This window comes from Protopterus annectens, chromosome 4.part0, assembly GCF_019279795.1.
Source record: "Protopterus annectens isolate FY-2018-M chromosome 4.part0, PAN1.0, whole genome shotgun sequence".
NCBI lineage: Eukaryota > Metazoa > Chordata > Ceratodontiformes > Protopteridae > Protopterus > Protopterus annectens.
Window position 1 is genome coordinate 1,028,002,035 of NC_056733.1, and position 21,210 is coordinate 1,028,023,244.

Genomic DNA, 21,210 nt, shown 5'->3' on the forward strand with positions numbered 1-21,210 from the left:
CACCCTATGAACCTATAAAAGGTCCTTTTTCAGATATAGTAAAACACAATGATAATTGAAATTTAAGAAATCACATAGCCAGTAGGCAACACACATGAAATGTTGTTCAGTAAGAGATAATGAAAACTATCCAGTAAAAAAGTATCACCCGTAGCGCTTACGCAATCAAACCAATGTCTGTAAGGTAAAATACCAAATACCAGATACCAGCTGCATAATAAAACCTATTATGTGATTGGCAATTGTGGACCAATCATGTATTCCATCTGACAAATTTTGTTTATTTATTTGTTTGTTTAACATTTATTTACCGGGAACATCTGACTTGGAATGATCCATTTTTCAGAGGAGGCCTGGGGAGAAATGCTCCAGATGCATGTCTTTGTAACATGGGAGGAAATGAATCAATCCAATCCTTACAGCCACGGTGAACGGAGCCACAAACTATATATCAAATGTCGATATACCGTGACCTTGAATAGTGTAAAACCATGCAAACACACACACACACACACACACACACATATATATAATATATATTTATACATAAAAAATAAATCATCTACCCTGCTTAATGAAACTGGAACCATTCAAGTATATCCACTCAGAAAGCACAAGTCTGCTTCAAGCACTGCTCACAAGCAACACAAATACACATTCATATATAAACAATAAGGAAGGTGCTTCCCTTTGTGCTGTCTGTCCCCCACTTTTCCTATTCAGGAAGTTAATCAGGATTGTATTGGAGTTCCTACTTTTGTTGCCTTTGTGAACGTCTGGCATGTCTGTTCGACAGCAATTTTTTTGACATGTATACTGTTTTGAAAGGAACATAAAAAACAGTTCAGAATGGACTGCTGGAATAAATGTTGACAATGTACACAGAAGAAATAAAAAAAATACATCACTGCTGGAACGTTTCTAGTGGTAATCACAATCTGAACAACTGATGCTGCAGGCCTATGCAAGCTAGCCATAATGTTCCACTAAGTTGTTAAAGGCCGGGTGTAAGATCGTTTTTGGGATATTTTTTCCTCCTGGGCTAGCCATAATGTTCCACTAAGTTGTTAAAGGCTGGGTTAAGATAATTTTTGGGATATTTTTGCCTCCTGGACAGTCTGCAAAGCATATTGCTGGTATGGTACAGGAAGCAGAGGGAAACCAGCATAAAAGGGGTTATTCAGAGTTGCGATCGTGCATCTGTCATCATGGAGTCTAGACAATCATAAGGCAGCAATTTAAATATGATTATTATATATACTGTTGTGCCCACCAACCTAATCTGTTGATGCAAAGAGCCACATTATACTAAAGCAAGGAAATTTTTTAGTCTTGGTAGAATTCTAGCCTTTTTCTTGTGACTAGTTCAGTGACAATATAGATACTACAACAGCATGATGCACGTCCCAGGCTTCTAAAACACATCGGAATTTCAGTATCTGGACTGTAAAAGCAGTGAATGAAAATGTGGACTTAATAACTGCTTAATTATTTGTCCGAATCTCCCACGCTTGAAGTAACAAGTGTAGGAGAAGCAGGTGGGCTAAAATGGTTGAAGGCGATAAGTTTAAGTTTGGCTGACTGTTTTCCATCATATAATGTGTGTTCTACACAGACAGCTTCAGCTTTACACTGATGATGTGACCACAGGTGGAAAAGACTATACACGGACTGGAGTGCGCCAGACAAGATATTGACAGAATTGTTGAAGACAGAAGAGATCCTGACAAATCATAAACAAGGACTACCAGGACTCCAGCAGCTACACCAGGTTTTGTCTTTTGCTGCAAAGGAAATCTGATGTGATAAATTTCCAGATAGCATCATGATTTGAACAAGCTGGCCATCTTCATGCAACTCAACTGGTACTGCCTGGAACCTTTTAAGCAAATACAAAAATTGTTTCCGGAAAACTACAGAAAGGTACCCATTGCCGTTATGGCTGCAACTCAGAACTGAGCTTGGAGTGGTGTACTGCCCTGAAACCTTTGCAACAAATGGCAGTGGTTTCAACAAGGTAACATGTTTTGGTTGACAATTCACTAAACACTGGCTTTTCAGAACTTTCACTGTGATGTTGATTAGAGTGACTACACCAATGTTAATGCTGGAGGCAGACAGCTGTTTTTTGACAGGGGAGATAATTAAAGCATTTCTTTGTTGTACTATGCAGCAATCAAGACTGAATGCATTGGCTCTGATTTCTATAGGAAAAGAGCTGAAATGAATTTTACTGGAGTTATTGGTTTGTTAGAACAAAAAATAAGGATAAGCGAATGAGCTTTGTCTACAAGTAAAGAAACCTGAGAAAACCCCAGAGGAACAGAAGTACTATTTTATACATAGACTGTATTTATTTTATTTATTATTTTATATGACATTTGTTGACCAGAGATGTCTGACTGGGCTTGTGCCCTTTTTCAGCAGAGGCCCAGGATGAAAAGCTCCCCAAAGTATTACATACACCATAAAAATGTTTACAAACAGTACAGTATATATGAGGTAATATAAACATGCATTATAATGCTTGGATTCCCACTTGTAGCATGAGACTTTAAAATGTGTTATTTACAAAAAACACAATAAAACAACAGTCATTCGTATATCTCCAATACATAATAAATTCCCCATTTAAAGGGGAAGTAATATAGCAATAACCCATGCCTGGGTGTGGGTAATGCTGGATATACCCATGGTTGGTGTGGTTTGGTCACGAGGGCGAAGCCCGAGTGGCCAAACAAAGCCAACCGTGGGTAAATCCAGCATTATCCACACCCAGAAGTGGGTTATTGCTATTATACAATGACATTATTTAAGAAAAAAAATAATTACTTTTCTTAAATAATGGCATTGTATAATGCCTCCTTGCTGCCCTTCTGCAGTTGTCTGGTATTCTGCGGCGCATGCGTATGCCTACACAGTACATCAGAGCTGTGGGCAAAAGCAACGGAGAAAGCAAGATCTATGTTGCTTTTTACAAACTGTCTCGCTATGTTAAATGGGTTTAACATAGCGAGACAGCTTTAAAAAAAGCAACAGAGATCCCCGTTGCTTTTTTTAAAGCTGTCTCACTATGTTAAACCCATTTAACATAGCGAGACAGTTTTGAAAAAAGCAACGGAGAAAGCAAGATCTCCGTTGCTTTTTACAAACTGTCTCACTATGTTAAAGGAGTTTAACATAGCAAGACACCTTTAAAAAAAGCAACGGACAATCTCCATTGCTTTTTTTAAAGCTGTCTCGCTATGTTAAACTCGTTTAACATAGCGAGAAAGTGTGAAGCAACGGAGATCTTGCGTTCTCCATTGCTGTAAAAAAAGAGTTATAGTAATGGAAAAAGTCCGGGCGACCGGACCTTTTTCCATTACTATAACTCTGATTTACAACGTGCACGCTGACCAATCAGCGTGCACGCTTTTGAATATGAATGGGGGGGTCGTTGTATAATGACAATTAACTCAGAGTTCAAGAGAAGAGTACAGAAAGTATTGTATATCAAATCTTAATTCTTATAGGCAATAACATGTACATCAGTAATCAGAAGCAGAGGGGAAATCAATAACTAAACAACAATTAAATCAAGTTTTAACACTAGCACATAAAGCATTGCCTTTGAAAAAGTTAACTTACACACAACTCATGATCAGTGACAATGCCTATCTTACCCCCCTCAGTATTACACAAATTTAATTCTTCTAATTCACCAAACTGTCCATATTGTAGGTCAAAGGAAGATCTAACACATATGTTTTGGAGCTGCAAATGTGTATTTAAATTATGGAACTCATTAAAAATCCAACTGCAAAAACAAGGCTATGAAAAAGCAACTCTAACATGGGAATACACACTACTTCACTTTCCCCTCCCAGGAATATCCCATAATCAAGCGACCATACGTATCACATTATTCCTATTAATGAAACTATACATAGCTTCTAAATGGGGGAGGGGGGACAGAATGAACATCAATTGGCCCGAATTCAAAAAGATGGCAATTAAACACATGCTAGCTCATAAATGGGTAATTGATGCAAAACATAACAGTGTTAAGAAACTAAAAATATGGGAACAGATATTTAACATTCTGCTAGTGTAATCCACCCACATTATCACAAAGACACTGACATTCATGCACAAAGTTATACCTTCAGCATTTATACAGATAGGTAATGACAAGAATTCTCCATAACAAGGTAAGCTCAATAAATGGATGCAACAAAATAATTGATGGCACCTTTGTACAGCTGTAAATATTGATGTTTCATGTTGATGTATAAATAATGATAACCTTTAATTCTGTACCCAGTGTATTAATATATTGTTGATGCTGTTTGGTCTATGTTTGGAAAACTCAAAATAATTTTTTTTTTGGAAAAAAATAATACTGAGGTAGCTGAGAAGCACTGGAAACATGAAAAAAAAGTATTATAGAGAATGATGAAGTTTACATCACATGGGATCACCCATCACCAGCGAGTAAACCCGATACAGTAGTCCATGAAAAGAAGACAAAAGTAGCACTGATCATTGAAATTGCTACACCCAATGACTACAGTGTCTTATGTACAGAAAGACACAAAGTTATAAGATATCAGGATTTACAGGCAGAAATGAGGGCAATGTATAAGAAAGATGCCCTGACAGTTCCAATAGTAGTATGAGCAATGGGTTTTATAAAAAAATAATCTACAATCCTGTTTAGATATGTTGCCAATACATGTAACTCTATATTAATTGCAGAAGGGGTCATTACTGGGCACATTGCAGGTGCTGTAAAGAGCACTTTTGGCTAACACCAAAGACTGAAACAATAATAATTTCATGAACTTTAATCATACTTTGACTTAGAAATGGGGTCCATTCCCATCATGGTAGTAGAAATCCAAAAGACTTAGAGAAATTAAGCAATGATAGTCATTTTTTAATATAATTAAATATTCTTTCCTTTTTGTCCATAACCATGAGACCATTCACATTCCAAGATAATATGGAAAGTGTTGCCATTATGATAAGAAGTCATTATTCCCACTTATTATATATATATGACAGCTTTTTTAAATGTCTATTTCCAACTTTTGTGAGACATGCACCCACTAATGTTTGGCAGGTTAATCCTTTATACTGTTTTTTTCTTATTGTCAGCATTGAAACTATGTCACACTTTGCAAGACTTTTGGTTTTAATGAAAATCCTCATACAAAAAATGTTTATTAATCTATGAGCAGCTAATATACCAAGTAGCTTTGTGTTTTGTAATAGCTCAATTCTAGTATTATCAGTTGACAGTACCATACTTAGAGTGGGGCAAAAGGGGCAACAGCCCTGAGCTCAAAGATTTGAGGGTGCAATTAGCTGATCTCCCTTTAATACAATACCAGCTTTTAAAAGCCAGAATTGCATTTGTGGTCAAACCTGAGTGCTGCAGTGCTCCTTGTGTGGTCTAAACTGTAGCAACAGCTTGCAATTTGCAATAGTTTTTTTTTTGTTAACTAAAACCTGAGCACTGTAGTACTCCATGAAGGCAGGGTACAAACTGTAGCAAATGTTTGCTACAGTTTAAAAGGAAGATTTTTTTTTAATTAAAACAAGAGCACTATATTGCCCTGTGCAGGCAGGGCATAAACTATAACAACTGTTTGCTATATTTGTAGCATGCAGTTTGTTACAGTTTAAAATGAATATTTTAGCTTTAAATTAAAACATGAGAATCACAACACTCCATGCAGGTAGGGTATAAACTGTATCAGCTGTTTGCTACAGTTTTAAAAGATTTCTTTAAAACTAAAAGATGAGCACCATAGTGCTCTGTGCAGTCGGGTATAAACTTTAGCAACTGTTTGCTACAGATGCTACAGTTTTAGAAAAGGACATTATTATTATTTTTAAATAAAATAAGTTGAAGGAGGGTTGAGGGCAGGGTACAGAAACAGGACCTGAATGGCTAAGGCAGGAGGGAGGGTGTTTGTGTCATGCATCTGGCCACCTGGTTGTGCCAGTAGAAGGAGAATCCTTTTTTTTTCCTGCTCTTCACTTGTAGAGCTGAACGGGTGGGGCACTGGTTCATAATAAAGTGGAGGAACCAGCTAAGCTTCTGTCAACTGATAATATTTTTTAAGCCACAATGATTCATTTGCTGGGTTGGATGTGGCTAGAGTGATTGCTGCATATATCCATGAAGCCACGGCATGTAGGGAAGATATTCTAGCAGTGTTTAGTTGATGCATCTGTACAGAAGAAGCTCAGCTTTCACTTTCAGAAGACCATGTCCTGTATACTGGGAGAGATTGGGAACATGGAGTCAGAATGACTCCTGCTCAATACTTAAATAGTCGAGGTGGTAGCCTAAAGTGGTCACTGCTTGCCATAACAGTAACACAATGTTCTGGTGGCCATCAAAGGTAAGACAAGCATCCTGGTTAAAGAAAGAAACTAAGGCTGCAATGCTGTGCATCTGGTCTGATAGCACTCTCCATCTTTTTGGTTAGGAACCTTGGGGATCCTTCCACTTGCTTGATGTGCCTAAATACATCCCAAAGGGAGCATTTTATTCAATAATGAATCTATTAGCACTACATACAGAGGAATGATAATTTTTTTGATCTGGGTAATATGCTTTTAAATAATTGTGCTAATTAAAAGGATTTTCTGAGTACTGTTGTTATATAGTTGTCAAAGGAGAGAGAATTATCAACTAAGGTCCCAAGATCCCTAACTGCATTATAATTTTGGAGTGGGGTACTGGCTATACTATACAATAAGGGACACAGCTATTTATCAAATATAGTAATACTGTACTTCGCAGTTAATTTTAGCCCTTTTTGTACACCATTGTTTGTGAGGGTTAGTTCTAGCTGTAATAATTGGTTATCAAATGGAGTTTTAAGTCATCTGCAAACTTAGTTAACCAAAGTTCTCAGTTCCTAGTCTGGAGATCAGAGACATAGATACTATCACACTACGGAGCTCTAAGGCACATTACTTGTTACCTTCATACTTTATGAGGAGATGCCAACCCCTTAACAATCCATGTTATATCTTTCAGAGTTGGCTGTCCACTTTACCATATAAAGAGCTATGTTCAGGACACTTAGCTTATTTATGATACCAACATGGGATATGGTGTCAAATGCCTTGGCCAGATCCAAATATGCTGTTTGGACAGAATGTCCATCTACTATGTGTGACCTTCTTGAAGAAGCTTACTAAATTAAGTAAGCATGATCTCCCCTTAACAATACCAAACTGCTGAGGGACAAGCTTGATGATTCTTTTTGATAACATAGTTTATGGGGACAGATATGATGCATTTCTTGGCTTATTTGTTTACCATGGTAGTGCACTGATCTCAGTGGACCATTTGCAGTCACATCCCAAGTGAATAGGATCACATAAAATTGAACAAAACATATTTACAGATATAAGGATATGCTATAAAATGTACACATATATACAGATGCAAGAATATGGTACATTTAGTTGAAGAAGCAGTTTAGAATCATGGATGGAAAAATGTAATCATACTTAGCAGAGCTTTTTGGATAAGATGTAGCCATAATGACTGAGACTTTCATACCAAACAAGGCACTTCTTCAGATCTGAAGAAGTACCTTGTTTGGTATGAAAATGCTCATCTTTTATATCTTTTTGGGGGAAGATTTTTAAATTCTTTCATACATAATTAATATTCTTTACATATAAATTTGATTAGCTGTAACATATGTATGTCTTGTGTTCATGACATAAGTTGATCTTGGGAAAAAATGTAACTTTTTTTTAAGTATATTTTTAATGTGTGTTTATATTTCATATTTATATTTATTAAATCAAGTATTTTAACATATGGATGCAAAACGGTTCTGTAACTTTAAGGGTACTGTTCAAATGACCGATTAAAATGGATCTTCTCACCAGTTAAGATCAGTATCAGTTAAATACAAACATCTCGATCTGAGCCAATGATGTAAAAATTATTATTTTATTAACGACAGAAGATCATTCATAGCAGGTGTTGTTTAAATGCCTTCAGATTAGCCTTTGTTGAATGCAGATATAAATAATTAACACACTGTGACATTTTGCCTCTTCCATCACAATCAGTTTCAACTTAGATAAATGGCCTCGGGGGGGGGGGGGTCCCACATTTTTTTTTTAAAGTACTGACTGCCACCACAGCCCTCCATCTTTATGGCCTCCTCTTAAATGTATTTGTTTTAGCTTTTTAATAACCAAATGTAGCCTATTTCATCTACAAACATTCAAGGAAAAATACCTAAAGTAAAATGAAAATAAAGCAAGGTACTGGCATACAAATTTCATAGCTGGACACTGTCATTTTTATTAATTTAGCATACAAGTGGACTACATTATTTGTGTCATTTTGTAAGCTATAGCTTTCTTACAAGAAAAAATACCAACTGAAGCTGATTATGATGCTTTGCAAATTCACTCTACAAACAAAAATAAGGGCAAATGAAAAATAAATAAAAGCATCTAAACAGAATCAAGTAAAATCACCAAGTATGTGTGTCGGGGGGGGGGGTATGACCAATATTATGGGTAGTAATTGGAGACATGGTGCACAGTCTCTAGGGCTGATACATGGTTGATGAGCACTTACACCAAGTACACACACAGATATTACCTTACACAATATACAGTTGTATGTAATACAGTTATGGTACAATGGTTGACCAATATACAACTGTATGTAGTACAGTTACGGTACAATGGTTGACAAATATACAACTGTATGTAGTACTGTTATCACACAATGGTTGACCAATATACAGCTGTATGTAGTACAGTTGTTGTACAATGGATGAGTGTCCCCATGGTGCACACCATCTTAAATGTCACACACATGTGAAATCAAAGTGGATGCATGGGCAGCCCATCCCAGTAAACACTAAGGCATATGTAGCTGTAAATATCCTACTTACATGGACCTTTCAGCAACCCAGAAGAAATTCACTAGGAATATTTACAGGTGTTAACCTTACAGACCCTACACCAGCTCTTGGGATGGCCTGTCTGCAGGTAGTCAGAAGCTGGCCAGTCTTCCAAAGCTCAAGCCTCCACCCATTGCTCTGGCTTCTGACTCAGGGATTTCAGTAGTATAAAACATGCATCAGCCATCACCAACTTCAGATCGTTCTTGCCCTGGTAAAAACAGGGAGGGGGGAGCCCAACAGCATGGTATACCAGGTAGAAACTCGTCTGCTGGTTAAGATCCATCCCAAGGAGCTACAATCCCACTACTCCAAAGAGAAGGCTAATGCATCAAAGAATGATGGTCTGGTGTAGAAGAAATATAGAGGGGATAAGGAGGAGCAATAGGATGAAGTTGCCACCCCAACTTCAGAGGAATCCCAGGGATAAAGCAGAAGAAAAACAAGAGGGAAGATGGGAGGGCACTTGGACTGCAGCAGTGAAACTGCTCAAACATTTACATTTACGGTAAATTCCTAACAGCTGCACTACATTCATTCTAGTATTCACTGTTACAGCCCTCACCTCTGGGAAGATTCCCAAAGCAGAGATGGATGGGGAGGTGGATGACCAGTTTAGAAATCAAACCTTGCAGGATAACAGAAGGAAATCTTGCTCAGGCTCTGAATGCAGCCCAGCCCCCCCCCCCAAGTGTTATGCTGTGAAAAAGATGTACACAGAGGACCAGATTGCTGCCTTTAGAATGGCCTGGGCGGAATTTCCACTAGCCGTAGTTCTAGTTGAGTGTAATCTAATGTGGCCTGACATTCATTTTCCTTGTTGCTGGTACAATGTAATGCAAAGCGTCAACCACTTGGAAATGAATTTTGTCGGTCAACAGACTTACCCCTCCTTATCTTTTGCAAGCCAATCAGGTGGTCAGTCTTTCTGTAATCTTTTGTTCTGTGCAGATATAATCTCAGCTGTCTATGCACATCAAGGGAATGCATAGTTCTTTCTCCCAAGTTCTGAAACGTGGGGAAAATACTAAGAACTGATTGGTCTGGTTGACGGTAAACCCAGTGACTACTTCAGGCATAAAGGAGGAATTAGATCATAAAGCCACTGTAACTTGGAATGGCTGTTTGCACATTGTCAACTATTGATGTTCCACCAGGGTAGCTTGTTTTTTGAATTAGTTTTGTACTTATTCCTGATGGGTTAGCTGCATAAATGTAGCTACTAACATGCTTGCATAGGGTTTCTGTGAACAGTTCCATGTAGGCAGCACTGTACTCAGGGTTTAAGGGACCTTGAAATTTTGTCAGGTTATCACTTAATAGCAGGACGTTAGGCTTAGCATAGTTCCTGAACATCCCAGGGTTAGCTTGGATTCCAGGTGTTTATTTTTACTTGTGGTTTGACCTCACCAGAGAGGACATTAAACTAGGGCGTGTTTAGCACTCTCCCACATTAGTGAGGACCAGATCCAGTACATTTGCACCCCTGGTTGGCATATTGACAATTAGGTCTAGGGAGTTTGTGTTTACAAAATCCAGAAATCTCTGTGTCTGTCCATTTATTGTCATATATGGTTCCCGGTTAGTAGTGGGGTAATTAAACTCACTCATGAATATGGTATTGAGTTGGATGTTGAGTTTTTCCAGTAAGCTGAAATATATGTTATAGGCTTCCAGGGTCATAGAGGACCTACAGCTTGCAAGGGAGCGGTATGAGATTTTGTCAATGGTGATTTGAATATGGAGAAACTCATTAGGTAAGACTCTTTTCCAGTTTCTTGTACACCTCAAACATGTGATTTGAATAGAAAATCCTTATTTTAGGGGGGGGGGCTGGCATTAAGGTTCTCAGACTTTGCATTGTCTGGTAGGGTGGAAGTCTTTAACCAGGCATGTTTCCTTTTGACTGACCCCATAGCTTCTGCCCTGCATGATATACCCATGATATCATGGTTAGATGTTTTGGATTGTTAACTACCTGAAAAGATTACACAGGTTCAATAACTCCTGTTTCAGGTGTTTACCCTCATCTCCTCTGCTTCAATAGGATATGTTGGTAAGAAAACATGTGGGACTGGCAGTTTAAAGCCCTGAATGGCAGGGTGATAACAGTGTATGCTTTTCCCCCAAATCAGTCAAGAGCTCTCTTTGTCACCTGGAATATAATTTCTGGTAGAAACTGAAATTGCTTCCCTGCTAGGGTACATGGACGCCACTTGTGGATCAGCTATAGGGTTTCTATACAGGTACTTACAGAGGTTTTTGACCCTATAGAACTGGTTAGGCTTCCTGGAAGCAGGGGGGGGGGTCAATTTCAAGAGCTGGATTCTGAACCACACCCTCCAGGATCTCTAGCACCAAAGGAACAGCTAATAGCTTAAACTTAGGAAGTCCCATGAAGATTCTATATCTCTGCTGAGCTCTGTCTCATTCGGTGAAGGTATCCCCAAAGGAAAAATCCTCTAGTGGAGATGCAGAGGACAGGGCATGCTCAGTGACCAAGCCCAGATTCCCAGCTGAAGGGAGATTCTCAACTGACAAGAACTTGTCTGCATATGCCAGTTCATCAGCATCAGACTCAGAGGAGTCATAGTCCACCTCAGGGTTATCCATCATTTCCTACTTTGACAGGACTCCTGACACCGATGGCACAAATTTGTCAAACATCTTAGATTTCAGGCAAGACATAAAGGTTTCAGCTAACTGAATTGGATTACCTTAAGATGAAGGCTGGGTAGAGGTGTTGGACCAAGGCAAGCTGGACTGCACTTATTTATCTTTTTTTTCCCCTTGTGGCTATGTTTGGATATGACCACCTTTGACGTATTGGATGTGGAACCAAATCCTCAGTACATTCACCAAGAACCTCCTCATTCATGAATAGTCTGGGGATTGCACCTTCCTCCAAAATCAAGATGTGGGCCTCTGTTGCTAAAGCATCTCCAGCTGTTGAAGGTGCCTAGGAAGTTTTGGTCCTGGAGGACATGGTAAAAAACAAAAGTGTGGAAATGTGTACAGGCCACGCAAGAGGCCTCATCCCAAAATGGATTCTGTAGTTGGGGGCTGTAAAAACACCCCACCTCTTATAGAATCACTGGACCAAAGAAATGCTGAGTCATGGGCCACATTCTCCATTTCCTTGTATGTTTATAGGTAAGTACTAGGCAAGCTGCCCTTGCGGACCATTTTAAGCCTAGCCAGTTTCTTTTTTGTGCTCAAATTAACCTGTCCTGATTGGTTAGAGATTCATAGGTTCATAGGTAGGTACTGGGCTATCAACCCTGGGGCCTATATAAGCCTAGCCAAAAAGGTTCCCTGGCCTTCGCCACCCAAGAAAATTATTTTCCTGTGCCCTTGTTGAGCAGTGCCACAGCAGTGATCCCCAGGGTGAATTTTCTATTTCCCATCCAGTCGTCAAGATTTTTCTTAGACGGCCAATGAGGAGCTTTGCTTGATGTGAATGGGTAGTTTGTTCCAGAGTATGGGAAGTCTCTGGGACAGGAATCTATCCCTCCAGCATGTTCTGTTTATTGTGATGACAAGGTTTAGGTCGCTGGAGTGTGTGGTATAGAGAGATTTGGATTTCTTTAAGTATAGCATGTCCAGCAGTTCTGGGTTTGACATAGCTTGACATAGATTGGCCTTACTCATCCCATAGCTGATAATTATACATTCCCCCTAATAAGACTAATTGGGATCATACCATAAATAATTTGAGGGGACCCATGCATGGCATAAAGGATTTAGGAGCTGACTCTGTCCATTAGTTGTAGAGAGGGCAGTCCTAGGGCATATTTTCTGTTTACTATCCAAAGATCCAAGTTGAACTTGAATATGTACAAGAACTTTGGTTGATGTTGCAGAAGTTTAGGTCCCTAGACAGGATATTTCTAATGCCATTTCACTTGCTGATTTACAATAAATCCATCAGTATTGGGTCAGAAGATGCCTTGTATGCCAGACAAAGATCACCTCTTAGCAGTCTGTAGGCTACTGAGTATAGTGACAAGGCTTTGAGTTAGTCCATGTAGGACATGTTGTCTAGGCCTTGGATCCTTTTAATAAGGTATGTCTGTGGGCATTCCAGTTATTGCATGTGTTGACAGATACATGCCAAGGGGGGCATTATATTCAGTGATTGGCCTAATGAGGACTGAGTAAAGGGGAACAATGACATTCCTAGACATAGACACAATCTCCTGGTTTATAAGCTGTTTAATCTAGAATAACTTTCTTACAACAATGGACACATATTGGTCAAAAGTAAGTCACTGTCCACATAAGATCCAAACTCTCAAACAAATAGGTCAACTCTTATGGGCCTATTGTTACTTTGGTAGTTTCCTGGGATAGATGACTTGCCAAATAATACAATACTGCATTTTTTGGCATTCAGTTTGAGTACATTATTTTGGCACCATTTATTTTTTGAGACAAACCTTCCTGCAGGATGGCTAAATCATTTGGGGATTCAGTGACTGCTCCTTGCTTTCAGTCATCTGCAAACTTTGCCAGAGCCCTTTGATACTGGCTTTTACTTCAGAAAAGTAGATGCCAAACAAGAGAGGTCCCAGCTCAGAACCCTGGGGGACTGCACTAGTGACTGGTCTCGTTTTGTAGGTAACTTCCCTTATTTTGATTTCCTGCATCCTATCTGTGAGACAGATAGCAATCCAGCAAGTGACATAGGGGTTTATTCCCAGTTTAACGTTTTTACTATATCTGAGTAGGGAATTGTGTTAAAAGCTTTGGCCAGGTTGAGTTATGTGGTGTGTACCATTTTGCCTTTACCCATTGCATTGATGACCTTTTCAAAAAGCTCCACCAGGTTGAGTAAGCATGATAAATCCAAGCTGGGATGGGTCCAGTGTTTGGAGGTTCCCCGTGCCCTGATTGATTAGTTCTGTCAGTTGCCAGTTGGCTCACTGACAGAACCTACACTGTAAAAGTTGCAGACACCAAATCTGACTTCAAACCAGTGACAAGTGGAGTACCACAGGGTTCAGTCCTGGGACCTCTCCTGTTTGGTATCTACTTCTCTGAAGTACAGGCTAATGCAGAAGGTCTTTGGCTAATGAAGTTCGCAGATGACTGCAAACTAGGAGCCATAGTTGAGTCCCCAAATGATGTGGACATCCTACAGAATGGCCTCACTGAGACAGATGCCTGGTGTCAAAGCCATGGCCTCAAGCTCAATGCCAAAAAGTGCATTGTCATCCCCTTTGGTAAAAACTCTGTACCCATGAACTGCCACATAGGCGGCAGTCTACTTAATGTCAAATGTGTGATAAGAGACCTGGGGACCCAGGTGGACAGTAGTCTCGCCTTTGATAATCACATCGCCACAGTGGTCAGGAAATCCTTCTAAGTGGCACACGTCATCACAAAAGGGTTCTCATCTAGGAAAAAAAGAAGTCATTGTTCCCCTCTATTCGACACTCATTAGACCCATTGTAGCGTACAATTCCCCTTTTGGAATGTACCTCACAAATCATCTGCAGCAGCTGGAAAGGCCACAGAAGTACGTCACAAAGAGGATTACTGGCCTCAAACAGAATCCCTACACTGACCGTCTCAAAAAACTCCAGCTTTACTCCATACCATATCACCTACTTGGAGGTGATCTCTGCCTAGCATATAAAGCTATGTCAAACCCAGAGCTGTTGGACATGCTACACCTAAAGAAATCCCAATCCCTCCAAGCTACACACTCTAGGGACCTAAACCTTGTCACCACAATAAACAGGAGATGCTGGAGGGATAGATTCCTGTCCCAGAGACTTCCCATACTCTGGAACAGGCTACCCATCTATGTCAAGCAAAGTTCCTCATTAGCACTCCAAGAAAAATCTTGATAAGTGGATGGGAAATAGGAAATACACCCCGGGGATCACTTCTGTGGCTCTGCTCAACAGGGGAACAGGAAAATAACTTTCTTGGGTGGTGTAAGCCAGGGGAACCTTGTTGGCTAGGCTTACTTAGGCCCTTGGGCCGATAGCCTAGTACCTACCTATGAACCTATTATAAGGCTTTAGACTAATGGGCCTGTACTGGAAGGGCCTCCTATATGCACGGAATGACTTGGCCATTCTCCTTTCACTTGTACGTAACCTGTATGGAGGCTGGGATTGAACAGTGCTGTTAGGGGTGTGGCTACATCATGCTTCATGCTGTATGGAGGCTGGGATTGAACAGTGCTGTTAGGGGTGTGGCTACATCATTCTTCATGCTATTTAAGATACATCCAGGAATATTGTCAGGACCCACTGACTCTGTATTGTTGGCTTGATAGCTCTTTCAGGACTTGGTCCTGTGTGACAGCTGGAGATGAATCAGTATCAGGTATATGTTGAGAGCCAGATTGAGGGGAGTGAGTGGTAAAGTTAGAGCTAAATTTATTGGCCGGTAGTTCACTATATCTTCAGCTTCAGTGTAGATAAGTAACATTTTTCACAATCCGCACAGGGCATTTCTGCACTGTGCTTTTGAGATGACGAACAACACCAGAGAGCCACCACCATCCTGCTTTCACTACTCCAAAGTAGCTCTTCCACCTCACCTTCTGTAATGGCATCATTTTAGGGGCACAGTTTGACCAACGATTTATAGTGCTTAAGTATGTGGAGAGAATAAACCAAGGAAACATTTCCACTGTTTAACAAAACAGCACTATCAGCCATCACCAAAGGAGTTTGTAGACAGCCAAAGCATGCGCATGGTACCAAGCTCCCTCCCAACATCTGTAGTACAACTCCATCTGTATATGGAAGGTCTGGCTTTCCACCAGGTAGTGCCTGAAGTACCCAGTACTATACACTAGCAGAACTGCCTCTTCATCAAACCTTTCCATTGACTTAATGGGATTCGCCAAGAATTCTGCCTTGAACATTGGCAACGTACCATGCTGAATTAATCTGGTGTAGCGAGTTCCATTCCACTTTTGTTATCAAACTTAAGATTCCAGCAATCCACATTAAATGCACTGAATTGGGACTGGTAATAGGGTCTGCATTCTGCCACTCTGGGCAAAAGCTGTAGACCTGCAAGTAATGGATTTTTACACACCTTTATTAAATCACAATTTACACAATGAAGTAGGTATACATACACTAATACAGAAGAAGACAACCCATAGTGACAGCTTCATTATTTTTATACCGTATACACTTCTTTTTAACAGTCACTCATTCCAATACATACGTTTCTCAATTCCATCTTTCTCTTAATCTTTACTTCTCCTAAACATTATTTTGAATGTATTCTTCCCACAAATTCCATCTGTGTCTGTATAATTTGCTTCCTTCTTTTTCCTAAGATCCCACCTCTAGTTCTTTCCTTTACAGTATTCAATACTACTTTTACAGCTGGTTTAGATTTTTTTCCATTTTCTAATAACCACTTTTTTGGCAGCCAATAGCATTAAACTTAGTAAGGTCTTATTATATCAAAGCAATTCAAATCCCATGTCCCAGGTCAACACAATCATTCCCCTGTTACAACTATTTGCTCTCGTAACATTTCTGACACAGTATTCTGTAGTGAATTTTTAAAATCTGCCAACTGCTAATTATCCCTTTTTCAAACAACACACTATCTTCTAGACTTGAATAAAAACTGCACCAGTCCTGGTCTTTCACTTAGCACTTTCCATATCCTTTTCTCTTTACTTATACTCAATCACTTCCTGGTAGGGAAAGTAGTCTCCAATCTGCAGTCCAGATTTCTGCTTGGCCTCATCCCACTCTATTACACTTCCTACTCTAGTTATTTACTCCCAATACCTTGGTCACTTTACCAATTTTCTCCAAAAAATGTTTGCCCCCCCCCCAATGTCCATTTTCTATACTTGCAGTCACCAATACTGGCAAAATCTCCTTTTTCCATTCCTGTGTTTTTGGAATACTTTCTGCTACTTATGAATATATTATGTACACTTTTTTATTCTCCTTAAGGACCTGCATCCGAAATCATATAATCTTATGTTTTGAACTTTTTGGTTCACCATCATTCATTTCCACTTTGATTGATACCTTTTTGCTTCTGTTATGTATATGAGCCTTAACTATCTATCTCTAAAGTATCCTTTCAAATCAGATAATTCTAAACCACCGTTTTCTATTGGGGGGTCAAGTTATGCTACTTAACTCTTGCCCTCTTCCCCTCCCAGATAAATTAATTCAACCTTTATTAACTATTGTCCAGAACATCTCTGGTTGATAAAAATATGCCTAATCCATTTGCAAAACTACAGGGACTGAAAACATTTTCACAGCTTGCATCTTACCATCCATATTCGTAAGAGTTTTGAGTTGCTCAGTGTTTGCATTATCTTTTGTTTATTCTCTTCCTACATATCCTTAAAGGTTGCTATAACATAATAATTTTCAATTCATACACCCCATAGCTCTCAACCAATCAGGCACAAATTTCAACAGAAACAGGGATAAATCCAGAAAAAAAAATCAGAGACGCTTTTAAAATGTTAGTTCTATTAACTTGAGACATTAACAGAATAAGAGAACGTGAATTAATATACATTTCCTGAAGGAACAGAAGTCTGTAACTCTTATTCATTGTCATTATTTATTAAGGATAATTCAGCACCTTTCCTCTGAAAGGCAATAGTGTTAGGAGGGATTAAGAGGGACAGAGCTAAAATTTGAGTTAAAATCAGGGACAGTTGAGAGTTATGATACACCCTAAATACTCATCTTATCATGTCTCCATAAATGTTGGTTTTGCTGAACCAATTTGTTTAGTTGCTTAGTTTACTGCAGAAGCCTTTGCTTTATCTGTATTAATTTTATACACATAAAAGACACAAAACTGTCTCAGAATGATCCACAACAACAAAAAGTCCTTTTATGGATCTTTCAAATACAAAATATCATCATCTGCAAATAAGCCCATCTTTTCTTGATTGCACCATGCATATCCTTGAATAGGTGTTTATTTTCTTTGCAAGTGGCACTAAATAGAAGAAAACAACAAAGGGGAAGAACACCCTAGCCTTGTTCTTCTGTCCAGACAAAACATGTCAGAGAGGAATCCTCCCACTATAATTCTTGCCTCCAACTCTTCATACATCCTCCAGATTAACCCTATTATTCTGTCAGGGACTGACAATGCTACCTCTGCCCTTCTCAAGTTCTCAGCCAACTCCAAAAGGAAAACATCTTCTTTATTGTTACACGAAGCAAATGAAAAACGAGCGCTTTCGCCTGACAATCCCAGGCTTTTTCCTTTTGGATGACTGTTACCTGGCTTTATCTTTGTGTTGACCAACTGGGCAAAGAGATTTCTTATAAGAACTCTGGTTTTGTGGATTATTCCAGTTCCTGTGGACTTTGGTTTGTCTAGAGTGCTGTGTAAGCTGATCTTCTGTTTGGATTTTTACACTGCAGTTGCCTCTGTTCTTGTTCTGTGCAATTCCTCTCATTCTGCAATACTTTAACCTTTGGTTAGCCCTTCTAAATAATTCCTACTGTCTCTTTCCCATTGTCTCTTCATCTTTTTCTACTTTTCTTAAACTCCATTTTATCCAACTCATTAGCTATCCCTGCTAAAGAAATTTCTATTTCCCCTAATAACTCTTGAATAATTTCCATATCCCACTCTTTTTTAACAAGTAGGAACGTACCAGTATCTCATTTTAACTTCATTACTCTGCATCTTTAATTTCTGTTAGTACATGATCTGAAATAGTTATATGTGTATCAAAGCCTGAAATCCACATGCTCCTCTGAAATATAATTTCTGTCCAGTGTAGCCTATCATGCATTGGAAAAGAACATAAATCTTGTTGAGTCCTATTACTGAATTCATATCTTCCATTCCAAACATTTTCATATATTCCTTGATAAATCAAACCTCTTTTGTTATACTGTCCCTCTAGATCCCACTGATACATCCTCACTACTACTTCTTGCAGAAAGATGAATATATCCAAAATTCTCTTAAGCTCCATAACAGAAGTTTTAGGTGGAATGTAAACATGTGCCACAGTAATCATCCTCACCTGCTCACAAATCTTTCATTTTTGCCTTTTTTCTCCTTTTCTATAATAATCTGAGCCCCTCCAACAATCAGTATTATTAGTCCCCATTTCCTCTGTCCCTGATACACTGCTTAATATCACCTCAAATCCTTTTTTTGTCAAATATACTTGCTTATTTTTAGCCTAACATGTCTCCTGTAGTACTGCTATTTCCATCATCTGCTTTGTCTCTATATGCAAGACCATTTGCATTCTATGATACTATGAAAAGGGTGGCCATTACTAAGACAGAAAAATATTACATCCATGAGTTCTTAGGGATGTGTATTTTCAACTATTAGCTTACGTGCACACACTGTCTTGCAGGCTGATCTCTTATTCAGTTCTCATCAACATTTGAACCCATGTTATACTTTCAAGACATTTAGCTTCAATATCCCGCCCCCCCAAAATAAATTTTCAGAACTCCATCCTCCTTTAACTTTCAGCAAACACATACAACTATGTACATTTTCAAATAAATGAGGTTTACCCCTTCAGAAAGGGCCAAGTTGAACATGATACAGCCTGTGTTTGCTCTGGGAGCATGTCTCCTCATAATTTTAGAGAACACAAGAGCAGCGAGTGCTGTTCACTGAAATTACTTTTGCCAACAGTGGAGTTTACTTTTTTCTCCTGTGTTCTGTGACCTTGGAAGTGGTATATAAGCCCTGGGGTGACTCCCCACATAGGCACAACCAAAATTGAGTTGCTTGCTGAAGGTGGTTTTGGCGAACATTTTTTTCCCCATTCACTGAAATTACCACTGATGACTCAACATGAATCCATTTGCTCTTACACTGACTGCTGTCTGGGACTGTGCTATCAGCATATGGTAGTGGAAGTGCAGCAAAGGGTCGCACACTTATCTTTGGTGCAGAAGGCTGTGGGTTCTTTTCCCAAACCAAGCAGATGAATTGATGACACTGCAATGCAGCATAAGGGGGTTGCTCCTGAGAGGGTCAGGCTTAAGATGAGACATTAAACTGAGGACTCACTTGCTTGAGTAGGTGGTATCTCAAGTAGATGTAAAAGATCCGATGGTATCTAAAAAAAAGTAGTTCTCAAATGCCAAGGCCAAATTTTCCCTAGTACTATAAATACCATCTTGGGTCTCCCCTGAAAAGAGTCTTTTAGTCTAGTGGGACAAACCCAAGCAAAGGCTAGATGGATAAATAAAATAATACTTCTCTCTCAAAGGTGAAAATCAGTTTGCATGCTTTCAGCAGACATTATCTTTTTGCCCTAATAAAAAGTGCTCTTGGATACCTTTAAATGAACACAACTATGTACTGTTATAGTAAATGGATTGAAGTATTCAGACTGCTGGGAGCTAACTACTTATATATCTTATTTGATTCTCAGAGTTTCAAAACTTAATTTTCACCTGAACTGCTTCCCAATGTACCCTTAAATGTTAATGACACTGTAAATCATACATTTATCTCATCACAAAGTATTAGGAAGTCTCATGATTAACTGCATGTTTCCATAGATGACATCTCCAAATCAAAGCTGATAGTAATAAAGAAAGAAAAAAAAATGTGGTAACTTTGCAGGTATATGATAAAATCTTTGTAAATTTGATTAGGGTCACACTGTTAGACTTCTCATGGTTAATGACTTGCATTTGTGGACTTACTAAGGAAAAATAGCAGACGACTCCAGAAATACAATAAAACTACGTTTGTCCATGTCTTACATCATTTTGTCTTATTTTTCAAACCTATTTGCTTAAAAATGTCTATAGCTTAAAATTAGGGCATTGATCCAGATAGTTTAATTCTACATCTAATGCCATCAGTACACTTATATTCCACAACCCCAGCAGTCTAAGATCACATTATATTAATCTGAACTTGTTTATTTCCAGTCTTTCTTAAATGATTGCATAAAGCCTTTCTTACTTTAAAGGGACAATCTCAGAGTGTAAAATTCTGATTGAAATCTGTTCTGATACCTCCTACTTGTCACCACCCACTTAGCACATCATCAACCCTACTCCTGCTGTAAATTTACTTTATGCAGTCTGTCTGGTAAACACAATTACATGTTTGTGGTGGGGGTGTTTAGGCAAGACTCTTAGTCTTTGCTTTTTAATAAATGTGTCAAAAAGCTTATCTTAATTGTGCAACTCTTGTTTTATTTATTATGCAAAGTATAACTTGTATAGTCAAAATAATACAATTTAGTGAATTCATACAAAATCTTAGCAGTCTCTTGACA